Consider the following 11,953-nt stretch of genomic DNA (forward strand, 5'->3'; position numbering starts at 1 on the left):
TTTTTTGTCAGAATCATAGGATTGGGACAAAATTCAACATGATAGATTGAAAACCAGAAGTAAGAATTAGCGAGATAGGTTTTCACTAATCATAAAATACCACCATCCCACAGGTTTCAGTGGGGCCATGTGAACTTGTGAATACTAAGAACTACATTATTGGACATATGCACATGCCCAAACTGCAAAACATGTCACTGTTTTCCAGCTGCCCAATGTCCTCAAAGGGCCTAATCTTGAAAATGTTTCCATGGGCTTTGCTACCAACTGAGAATGTACAACCCATATTCCAGTTGCAATGGGAAGCTCGATGGCTGACTGTGCTTTGTTCCCTTTGTCACAAGACCAGATGATACAAATGTAGAACAACAGGCCAAAGAAACAAACATGAGAGAAAGAGGCTGTTGCCTATATGCAATGTCATATAACCATTGTGAAAAACAGCTGCTGTAAAGTGAGTGCTATCTCAGTTATGGAATTGCTTTCTTAGCTCCTTCTAATAACAGCAAATACTGTCATGTGGTTAATTCCTTCCTTCTCCCCAATCATCTTGCCCTCATGAAACATCTAAACTACATTACTTTTTTCTTCTTTACCTTGATTATTCATTTCTCACATTGAATTTTATTCTGTGCTCCTAGATGCATTATTATTCATTGTTTATCTCTGCAAGGAAGTCAAAGGCATGCAATTTTAGCTGAAAACAGCACTCTATCTAATTTTGTTCCTTCGTCACCCGTCAGCTCTGAAACACTTAAGAATCACAAGGTTGTTTCCCGTGTTTGCTAGTTTGGGCTGGTTCTTACAGACCATTATTCCATACATGTTTTTTACATTTTTCTGAGTTTTCACTCTCCCATGAAAAAGATGAACGTGTTCAGTTCTTCAACCAAATACATCTAGAAATAATTTAACCTCAGAGGGACCATTGTTATGTTTCAATATTTTCACTTGCAGTACAAACTGCCCTTTAGAGGGTATGATCTGCTGCTAAGCTGCATGAAAATCTTCAAATGTAAAAGGTCACCTTGAATGAGTTTTTATGTCTAAAAAATCTGACATTCAGGCCTCAGAGCAGCCTAAAAAAATTCTAAGCAGTGTATCTCTTTAGTCCACAACAAGATAAAAAGTTAAATATATCTATATATGCATACATGTCTACACCTATGAACATAAAATTTAAGGGTTATTTCTTCCAGTATGTGTTCATGTCCAGCACACACAGAGTATGTTTTCAACAATGAGATTTTTCTGAGACCTGGGTCTTTTTAATCACATCATTTGAAGACAGTTCAAGGGGCAACCATGGACTCAGCATTTTTACCCTGCCAAGTGGTCATCCACACTGCTTAGTTCTTAAAACATTCTCTGTCAAGTCCCCAGTGTACCAGCAATAAAACCAAAACAGCAGTAAAGCATTCACTTTTTACGCTACTGTGTTGTGCATGACAATGTGTAAAACAGCTTCTGGTAGGTACACTTTACTCCATTTATAATCTCTATTTATTTGGAGAAGTAAACACCTCTGTGTAGACAAACTCTTTTTTTTAATCACCTGTTCTCCTACAAACATCCACATTGTTCAACTGTCCTGTCTTACTGCTGCAAAGGTACCTTTTCCCCTGTCGACATGCTATACTGAAAATGTGCTTTTTTAAATTGAAAAATCTGTCAGGTTAAGACAAGGTGACTGGAGAAATGGGACTTAATAGATTTATTGCAGGAAAGAAGGTCAGTGAGTATAGGAAAACAGACGACAGGACAAGAAAAAACAGGCTTCACAGAAAGCTGATTTTTGTTTTATGAGATAAATTTATGCAGAAGTTAGCAATAAATACATGCATCGCTGAGATCAAAGCCAAAAAGCTTTCCTTAACTGCTCTCTCTCTCCAAACAAGTGTGCCTGTGAATATATTAAGTTTACTGCTGTATCTCCCATTAAATCTCCTTGTTCTCTGGCCGTGAAACACCAGGAGGTGCTACTGCGTCAGCCACGGTCGGTCACACTGTTCCATGGCAGAGAGCTCTATTTCCACAGCTGCTCCCTCTCCCTCTGCCTTCAGGAGCTGGGGGATACCTTTTCATCTGCCCAGCCCTTGATGAGAGAAAGAGTGGATGGGGGTGCAGAGCTCATACGGAATCAGACCCAGCTGTCCTCTCTGCAAACCACCTGAGCAGACACAATTCATACAGAGTGTTGCTTCTGTCTTTAGGAGGGAAGGCTCAGCTCCTCGTTTGGCCCCAGACACTCCAGCACACACCTGCCAGCTCTGGGGTGTTTCAGATCTCAGTAGCCTAGGGTGCTCAGCTGCTGTTACAAAAAGCCTTAGACAGGCAGTGTGATCATCCCAAAGTTCCTTTCTCACACTAGGTTTCTGGTCACTAAGGGAATGAAGCCTGGAGAGGTGGGTTGGATTTGTTTCATGGTGTAACAAAGAGAACAAAGATCATGTATCCAATACATGCTAAGTATCAGCTGTATGAGGAAAACACTGGGAAGACAACAAGGAGCTTTATAGGCCAGTCACAGTCCCTGTAAGGATGGGCAAAGAGAGAAGAACCACTCCAGAACTGTCTACTCCTGCTATCCCCAATCACTGCCACACACTTACACCACAGCAGGTCACCCTTACCATCAGCACAGAAAGAGCTCAGATTTTTGATTCGTCATTCGCTTAATTTTTTAATTTTTTAAATTTTTTTGCAACTTAACAAACACATCTACAATATCACCCGACTACAGAACTGGCATGAATAATTGTAACTTTGAAGAGCAACTGTGTATATTCTCTGGTTCAGTCTTCCCACAAGACAAGGTAACTGATACCACAGCACCAAGTCAGGATAAACTCAGATACAAACCCAGCATCTGACATCTGATCAAAGACAATACTGAACCTTTAATTTCTTCGGGGTTAGCAGCCTCTCAGGCTATGTGGCATCCAAGCCACTGGTGCCATCAAGATGTAGTAAGAGATACCACTGTCTGGGGGTTTTTTATCTATGAAAAGCTTTTGGGTAGCATCTCAGCATTACTGTGGATTTGCTGTTCACATCTTGCTGATACCTCCCACATATCCAAGGATGGATTTCCTCACACCCTCCCCTCCACAGTGCCTCCATGAGTCTTCAGTTTCACCAACAGTTGTTGCTGACAGTCTCATTAAGCAGTACGTGATAAAGTTAGGTTTCTGGAAGGCTCTTTTTAAAATATCACTGAATTCCCTGTTTCTCTCTTTTGATTAAGACACCATTCTTAGGAAAAGGAGAGATGCTGAAACCCACATCACACAATTTCCATACACAGCCTGCCCAAAACTCAGATGTAATAATGCATGTGGTAACTGGTGTAGGCACTTCTGTATGTGAAACAAAACCATAAGAATTTGTTGGCCTGTTGTCAAGTGAGCAAAGGAAAAGTTACTCATGCACTTTGAGCTCCATTCTGCAAACATACATTAATAATTAATATTTGGTTTCTGAGAGGGGGAAAAAATAAGCTCACACCAACTTAAAGTGTACTAACTACATTCCCTTGTAGTAAATATTAAACTCTTGTTTCCAGAGCTTCCAGAAACATATGACACTAGGAGTGCATGGATGGAACAGCTATTATTTCCTCAAACAGTCATGCAGAAAATGCTCTGCAACTGGGCAGAACTGTTTCTCAAACAGATCTTCCAGAAGACCTGACTACCAAAATGGAACTGCTAAACTTATCTTGCTTTTGGCAGTCATACAGTTGTAAGAGGTTTTCATCGCTTTTGAAAATATGAAATCTCAGCATGCATAAAAAAACCAAATTTTAATGAGCTGTTGTGTTTGATTTTGAATTTTTTAGAACAACTCTCCTATAGTAGCATAACTATAAGTTTCATAAAAACATACCACATTATCCCTATTTACAATCCCTAATTAGAAAAAATAATTCATCAGTTATTCATCTCTCTCTGACATTGGTTATAAATGTAAAAAAAATTTTTATAGCAACTTGAAGAGTAATTCCTTTACTGTATTACCAGTCTCCTGTGCATCTATAGAGCAGGTCAAAACATAGAGAAGAACAAGAAGTGGTTTCCAGTCATCCATTTGGAAAAATTCCCTGGAAAAACAAAACCAAAACCAAATACGGTAAGAAATACAGAGCATAATTTCCTCAAAAAGAGGTTTTTAATTGTGGAGGAACTGGGTAAGTGCACTTTATTAACAACATGCAGCCTTACTAGCTGTATGCAATTTAAAGTAGCACTTTAAATTCATATTTTCTTCCCTCAGCTTCTAACATACAGGCTCTGAACACAGACCTCTGAGAGTTTGACACTGATGTACAGCATATAACCAAAATGAACTGTTCACTGCTTCACTCTCACAATCATACTTTATTCTGATTCACACAGTTATATTTACCACAATCTAAAATTCAACTAAAAGCAAGCTATTCATGGTGTAAGATTAATGGGGGTTATGCCTTCAAGATACCCTCCTACCACTGAAATTTCCCACCCACACATTGATTTAAAAGAAAAATTTGGTGGTGGTATCTATATACGATACACATAGATAAGAACAAGCATTCATTTACAAATGAAATATGTCAGTGGGTCAGTAATAAAGACACTTGTCATATAAAAGTGCCAAAGCTGTGGGAAATGGGAATGAAAATCTCTCAGCAAGCAAGTACAAAATTAAGCACACCGAACAAATGAGAGCAAAGCAGTTTTGAATAACTTTCAATTCTAGGACACATGTACACTTAATGCTACTGTTAACAACTCAGTACACAGGTTTTATACTATACCTTGGATCTGCAAAGACAATTTACTAGAAAGGCTACTGCTGGTCTAACATTATAGCACAGTGTTCAGTTCCAGGTTCTTAGGGTAACAGTATGTAATATTACCCTAGGTCTTGTAAATAACAAAAAGCAATGAATAGAAATCATCTGCTTGAATCTATAGTACCCTCAGGCAAGAGCAAAGCTTCATTTCCAAGTATCACCATGCCAAGCTTCATTGTAATTCTTGAAGGGTTCTTTGGAACCTATTCCTGCGGGGAGTAAAAAGCCACTTTTCCTATGTTTCAAGATATTTATCAGATATGGGCACTCTTTACTATTATTAGCAGTGCAGTAATGCAGAGATTCCAGATGTAACTGAGGTCTCCATGCAACAAAAGAGGTTCCAGGTACTATGTAGTCCTTAGCAAGAATGAAAAGCAATGCTGGGGTTGATGCATTGAGGAAACCTTCCTCTTGTCTCTGAACATCACAATTTTCTTTAATAAGCCCTTCTAATGTAAAGGAAACTGTGGTATGTCATGCATGAAACCACAGCAAAGAAAAATGTTTTGCAACCATCTTATATGCCATCTTCACAATTAAATTTTGTCTTAGATTTAATTAATTTTTCTGTATATATTCCTGAGAGTTAGTGAATCTCTTAAGAGCTCTCCTTGATCACTTTGATATGGATATGATCCCTAGGTATCTATTTTCACTACTATGCCTCATTACATGAGCATTTTCTTTAGATGTTAATAAGCTAAAACTTTATATGGAGAGATAATGAAATATTTTAATGGTATCCAAAATCAAAACAATAATTATTACTAACTTTCATTACTGTATTATGCAGTACCTACTTTGATAGCCCAGTTATTGTGCCAGATCAGCAGTAAGCATCTTGAACCTCTGGTTTTAATAAATTGCACACAGATCTATAGGTGCAGACAGAAATGTACATATTCAAGAGCAGATAAGTAAAATGCTGCCAGTATTTCCAGAGTCTCTAATTAGTGTTTTACTCTAAAAATTTTCATGACTATGAGTTTGGGAAAAACTCGAGGGCACCAATATCACCAAGCTATCAGGGTGTATGTGGCTGCCCAGTCAGATGAGAAATATACAGTTGCTGTTTTAGCAAGGGGTTAGACTTTCCTCAATTATGTAATCATTCAAATTTCATACCAAAATTCAATAGCTCTTACTGGTACACGATACAAAATAATCAGTGACTGTTCAGCTATGCAATTATTTCCACAGCTCCTAACAGTAGTCTCTGTTTGCCTCCTTTAGTTTCTTCCAGACTCATGACTCAAGAAGATTTCCTGTGCATTAGGTGAAATACCTTAACACCTGGCAAAATCTCTCCCACTCTTCTAAACAGTGAGTGCAAATGGGGACCCATTTCCCACTTGCTTTTTGTTTTTTCCTTCATTAGCCCATACTGGCATCAGGAAGTTTCTTTATATACAGAGGACACTGCAATTGAAAAATGTGCAGACTGATTTCCATACTTGTACCATTTATTTTGTCTTATCTTCACATAGGAAATTCCAATCATGCACTACAAGCTGTATAAACAAAGGTACTTTATGCCTTCTACATGTATTCTTCATTATTTGCTAATGCAAAACAAAGTAAGCAATTTAATGGAAAATTCACATCATACAGATCATAGATACCATGGCTCAAAGACCAAGTAAACTCATTCAGAAAGATGCAGTGCCACAGAGCATTACCAGCTCTGCATATTACACTAGCAATATGTTAATTCCAAAACTTATTTGAACATAAAACAGTATATACTAGTCCTAGGATAAGGTACTTAAATATGCATATCTGTAGTTGTTTATATAAATATATATATAAGCATAATCTATGTAAGATGCTAAGACAGCAATTCTCAAGAATCTAAGTTATATTTCCACTTTCATTCTCTTTTAGGAGGCAACAGTATGAAAATTAAAAGTCCTTAGAAAACACTATTAAATGATACATATTTTAAAGCTTATTTTACTGCCGGCATTTCTCCTTATTTGTTCCCAGAGATCCACCAACACATATAAAATAAGTCTCAAATAAAGAAAAAAAATCAACAGTACTCCTGAATTCTTTAAATGTTTCACAAAGGTTACCAGCCACGATATTTTGGTTTTTTCTTTTTTAATCAACTAATATTGCAATTTTAGCTTCAGCTGCTTCAATGTTTTACTCAGGTAAAAAGTCAGTCTGTAGATTTTTGCTGCCAGTGCAAAATGCACTGTCAAACATTAAAACGCTTCTTAAGCACACTGTCAAAAGTATGGAGATCTGGTAGCAACATCTCTTTTTCACCTATAATTTATAACCATATTGCATATAGGATCCCCCTGCCTACCCTGGTTTGGGGAGAGTTTCCCTCTTCACTTTCTATATACTAAGAGAAGGAACACAATCTTTCTTGTGACAATTTAAAATCCCACCTCTACCAGTGCAAATGAATGTGATCACGTAGTTTTCACTTACCTACTGAGTACTCCAGTTAGATTTCTTTAACCTTTACGTGCTGATTTCATTCCTTCTGAAGTCTGAAAAATGCCCAGGTCCTGGAGTGCAGCAGATAGAAAGCTTCAGCTCACATGCTCCAGTTAGTTATCTCTTTCCTCTACCATCCCCTTTTCTCTCACTAATACAAATTTAAAACCATCTGTGGAACTTCCTGGTTACACCAAACAGTAAACCCAGGAGAAATCCATCCCACCTTCCCACCTCACCAGTCTCCTCATACATCCACGTATTGAACTTTCACCACTGAGACATCATAGTACCAGAAGGAGGATAAATGTTGCTGCAAAAATAATGCAAAATACTTTCTAGGTGTCAGCTCTTTATATAAAGGAAGACATGTTTCTGTTGGTTATCTCCTCTCTACAGGCACCTTTTTCCCCCTTACAAGTACATTATATTTTTGTTAGTACTGAAATGTCTCAGGAAGAAAGTGACATATTTAGCCATTGCAGGTTTCCCAGAGAAAAGAATAGTTTCCTAATGATTCCACACACAGTCACATGGTCAGACTGGTTCAAGGAAGGAGACCCCAGTTGACTTACCTGACTTCGGAAGTCAGTATGATCAACACGAGGTTCAGTGTTTCGAATGGTTTTGTTTAGAAGGACAAGTAGACACAGCTGGAAAGGATGTGGCCACAAGGCTAGGAACACCCCCCCACACAAGCACATAACCAGCCCATTAGGTGTCTACACCCAGCCTTACATGGAAAAATTGACTGACATTGAAAGTCAGTTTCATTTACTGTTAGAGTCAGTGTCTGCCTGTCTGTGAGCATTAACACTAATGTATGCAGGACTATGGCTTTAGACTTTTCTTCTGGTTAGTTTCCACAAGAAATGAATGTTACATTTCACCTTTAGTCCCAGATGGGGGAAAGAATTTGAAGACCAAAGCCTGTAAATGGAGCTGTGAAGATGAGGAATCTCTTAACCTTGTTAAATGAGTTCTTACCTAGCAGTGACTCATTCTGACCCAGAACAAATTCTTTCAAACTCCTAAACACTTTGCTCTTTGGCCTCAATAAAAGAAGAGCAGAGGGGGACCTCATATGACAATTTGGGACTGTAATCAATAGCATGTAGATAGACATATTTCACAGCAAAGAGAGTTTGTGTCTTACTGAGGGATTTGTTAAAAGACAGTAAAGGAGGTAAAAAGAGCTCCTTGTCATGGAGTAGTTTTCCCACATCAAAGTCCTTGTGGAGCTGGAGATGCATTTATTATTGTTCTTCTGTTTTCTATCAATTCTGGCTTTCAACTTATTTTGCATGAGACATGCAGCATCAGTACCAAAGAAATATCATGGCAGCACTATGGATCAAGTTTGTTTACTTACAGAAAAGAATATAAAAGTGATCAATCGAAAGCATTAAAGCAGGAAACCAAAACCATTTGACAGGTCTTGTAAAATGGGCCAGCTAAACCTGGAGGATGATACAAGTAATTTGTCATATCCTTGCCAGTTCCCTTGACTGGAAAATAGACAAATGTGAACAGCATAAAGGCTGAACTTTACCCACATGTGCTTCCCTGATTCATTTAGTAAAGGATATTAAGTGAACTAAACACAAACATTTCATTCATGAAAGCAGTTTCTCAAAGCCAAAAGTGCTTAAAAAACCCAGCAGATGTGACTCTCCTACTTCCAGGAATATTGAGTGGGAAAGCATCTCATACACAGGAGTAAGTACTCAAACCCACTCTCATCTGGAACAAATTGTTTTTAGAAGAAGTCTTGTTTTAGAACAAAAATAGTGTAAGTCACTTCATGTTGAACTATCACAAAGTGGGGAATTCAAAATTAAGGGCACCAGTTTGCACATAATGTTACAGAAGCTTTTGAATCAGCAGAACATTATCCGCTAGCATATGCTAGATGTAAATTTGAAACAGGACTGTAAGAATATAAGCTTACTGGTGGTGGAAAGATGCAGGTTCTTGTTTTATAAAACAAGCTTTGTATCAGTAAAACGTAACCTTGCAACAGCCAACAGAAGCAAAACTAGCAACATCTTGCTTAAAAAACCCTAATTAACCTCTCATTTCTAGCACTGAAAATCATGCAGTTTTACCAGAAACTATCACTTTTGATAGCATGAAAATATGAAGCTAGAAAGACTCAAGACTTTTGCTTGTGAATATCTTCACAAGGTCTGTCCTGAAAACAACAGAAAAACTGTCATTTTACAGCTACAGATGTGAGGTATATCTCCTCTTTCCTGACAGTTTTAGGCTTATATTTGCTTATAACTAGTCTTATAAAACATGTTAATAAAATTTAAACCAAGCTTTCACTAAGATCCAAAAAAAATATGACCTTTAGTAAGAAATAAAGCAAGATGTTATTCATTTTAATGTGTTCTCTGAAACTTTCAAGCACTTTTCTCATTACCATAACTCTTGGAAAACTGAAAAAGCAACAGCACCTTTTCATATCCTATGATTCTTTACTGTAAACCTCCAAAACTACAATATTGCCCATTCTTAATTCAAAGCTCATCATTTTTTGTCAAAAGAAATATTTTTGTAGTATGAACAAAGCAGAGAGACATATACATTTCTGAAGCATCCTAACATTGTTATTAGGTGCATATTTTACTTTGAATTGTTTGGAATAAATTTTGTTTATCCAAAGGCTCTTTGCTCATTCCCTGAAACAAACCAGATTTGTCTGACTGAATGATACTGTATTTGAATGTGTGGAAGAATTATGTAAATGATTGCATGAAGGCAAATTAGAGCTGAGTAGCTTTGCAGCAAACATCTTTACAACTACAGCTGTTGCAAAAGCAGTGAAAATTAAACAACATGGTTTATATATTGCCACATCGTGAGAAGAAACCATAGCAAATGTTGGAAAGTATGGAAAGCTGCCACCTTCTCAGGTGTCTGAGTATGTATGCAGGTAACTTAGAAAATGCTTTTTGTGATACTCACCATGCACTTGATAAAATGTAAGTTAATGCATATGCAAACATACATTAATCATCTTCAGAAATGGTATCTCAGTATAGTAAAGCTTCAAAACTAGCTTTGCTAGAAGCTAAGAAACTTTTAAATGTGACATTACAATCAGTCAAAATTAGAGCAAAAAACTCCAATTGTTCCTTGAAGGCAAAAGAATTTGAAAATAAATTGGCATCCCTTAAGTGCTGCATTTTCTCAAAAATTAGTGTCCTCTGCTTTTTTTTAAAATGCTATAATACCAAGCTCTTAAACACTGAAATGAGCTACATCACACTTCCAAAATAAGGGTTTGTTATGTATGATTAGTCAGTATCACACAGGACTACCTTGGCAGATGAAGGAAAATCACTTGAGTCTCCAGAGTAGTACTGAAGGTGTTGAGTTCTCTTCCTTAAAAGCCCTGTCCCTGACATCCCAATCCAGCAAGAACTGTGCACATAAACTCCTTTACTACGTATTTTTTAAATCCACAAAGCACACTGAAATCCACTTCATGCCCACTGAAAAATCTATGTAGGAAAATATTTTGAGTTAACATGCAATTAATAGTCATGGAATTGGCCTCTACAGAGTCATCTGCAAAAAGAATCCTCTGTTTCCTCAGGACAGCACAAAAGAAAACAACTATAGCATCACTGTTTTTTTCCCTGAGCGCTACTAAGATTTCCTGGCCAATATTTCAGTTCAAGACTACCATATGCCTCTATTTATTTACTTGATTGGAATACTTACATGTGCCATTATGCTTCTACTTTCTAATTTTGCTTCAGAAGGTTGTAGGTTCAGTTCAGTTGCTGAAGGGCTTCTAAGTAAGTGCATTTACTTGATCTGGTGTCAAGAAAGCTCAAAAGAAGTGAAATCTTACACACTGTACTGAACAACATAGTGACATACAGAAAATTTAACTGCAGTTCAGACCCATTTTAAAGCATGTTAATTACTTTCAAGTACTGCAAGAAGAGCTCTTGGGATGCTCTTAAGAGTTGAGAAGTGGGTCAAAATACTACCCAGTGACACTGCCCTCAAAAGAGAGCAAATATCCCTCCAAGGAAAGGGAGACAGTGGCAACTGTGTAACCCAATGTATCCAGTGACCTTCTAGGTAACAAAAATGCTTGTTCATGCTGCAGAGATGTATGAGATGTCTCAAGCTTGAAGACAAAGGAAAATGCTGAAAGCTCATTTGCTCACATCAGAGATAATGATTGAACAGAAGATTCCAAAGTGAAAAATGCACAAGTGGAAATTTTAAAAAGAAAAAACCCCTAAAAGTTAATTTAATTTAATTCAAAATACTTAACCTTGTATAGTATTAAAAATAACTCTGTTCTTATGTATCTTCTCACTTACATAGTCAGAAAACTAAGCATGTGTTTATCAACTATATAGAGTACAGCTACATCTGGATACAACTTGTCTTTCAGATTTTTTAATTTATGGCTTGGGGATGGAAAATGCTCTTCAGAATTGCTTCCTCGACAGCTTTTTATAATGTACTCAACAAATGATTTATTTTTTTTTAAAAATGTTTTTTTAAAACACGTAATCTCACCAATAGGATCTTTATCTAAAGCAAAATGCTCTGCAACACAGTTAAAGTTTTACTTGCACAGAACTTTTTATGTATCACCACAGGCCTGAGAGATACCAGGGCTTG

This window comes from Acanthisitta chloris, unplaced genomic scaffold, assembly GCF_000695815.1.
Source record: "Acanthisitta chloris isolate BGI_N310 unplaced genomic scaffold, ASM69581v1 scaffold11077, whole genome shotgun sequence".
NCBI classification, from domain to species: domain Eukaryota; kingdom Metazoa; phylum Chordata; class Aves; order Passeriformes; family Acanthisittidae; genus Acanthisitta; species Acanthisitta chloris.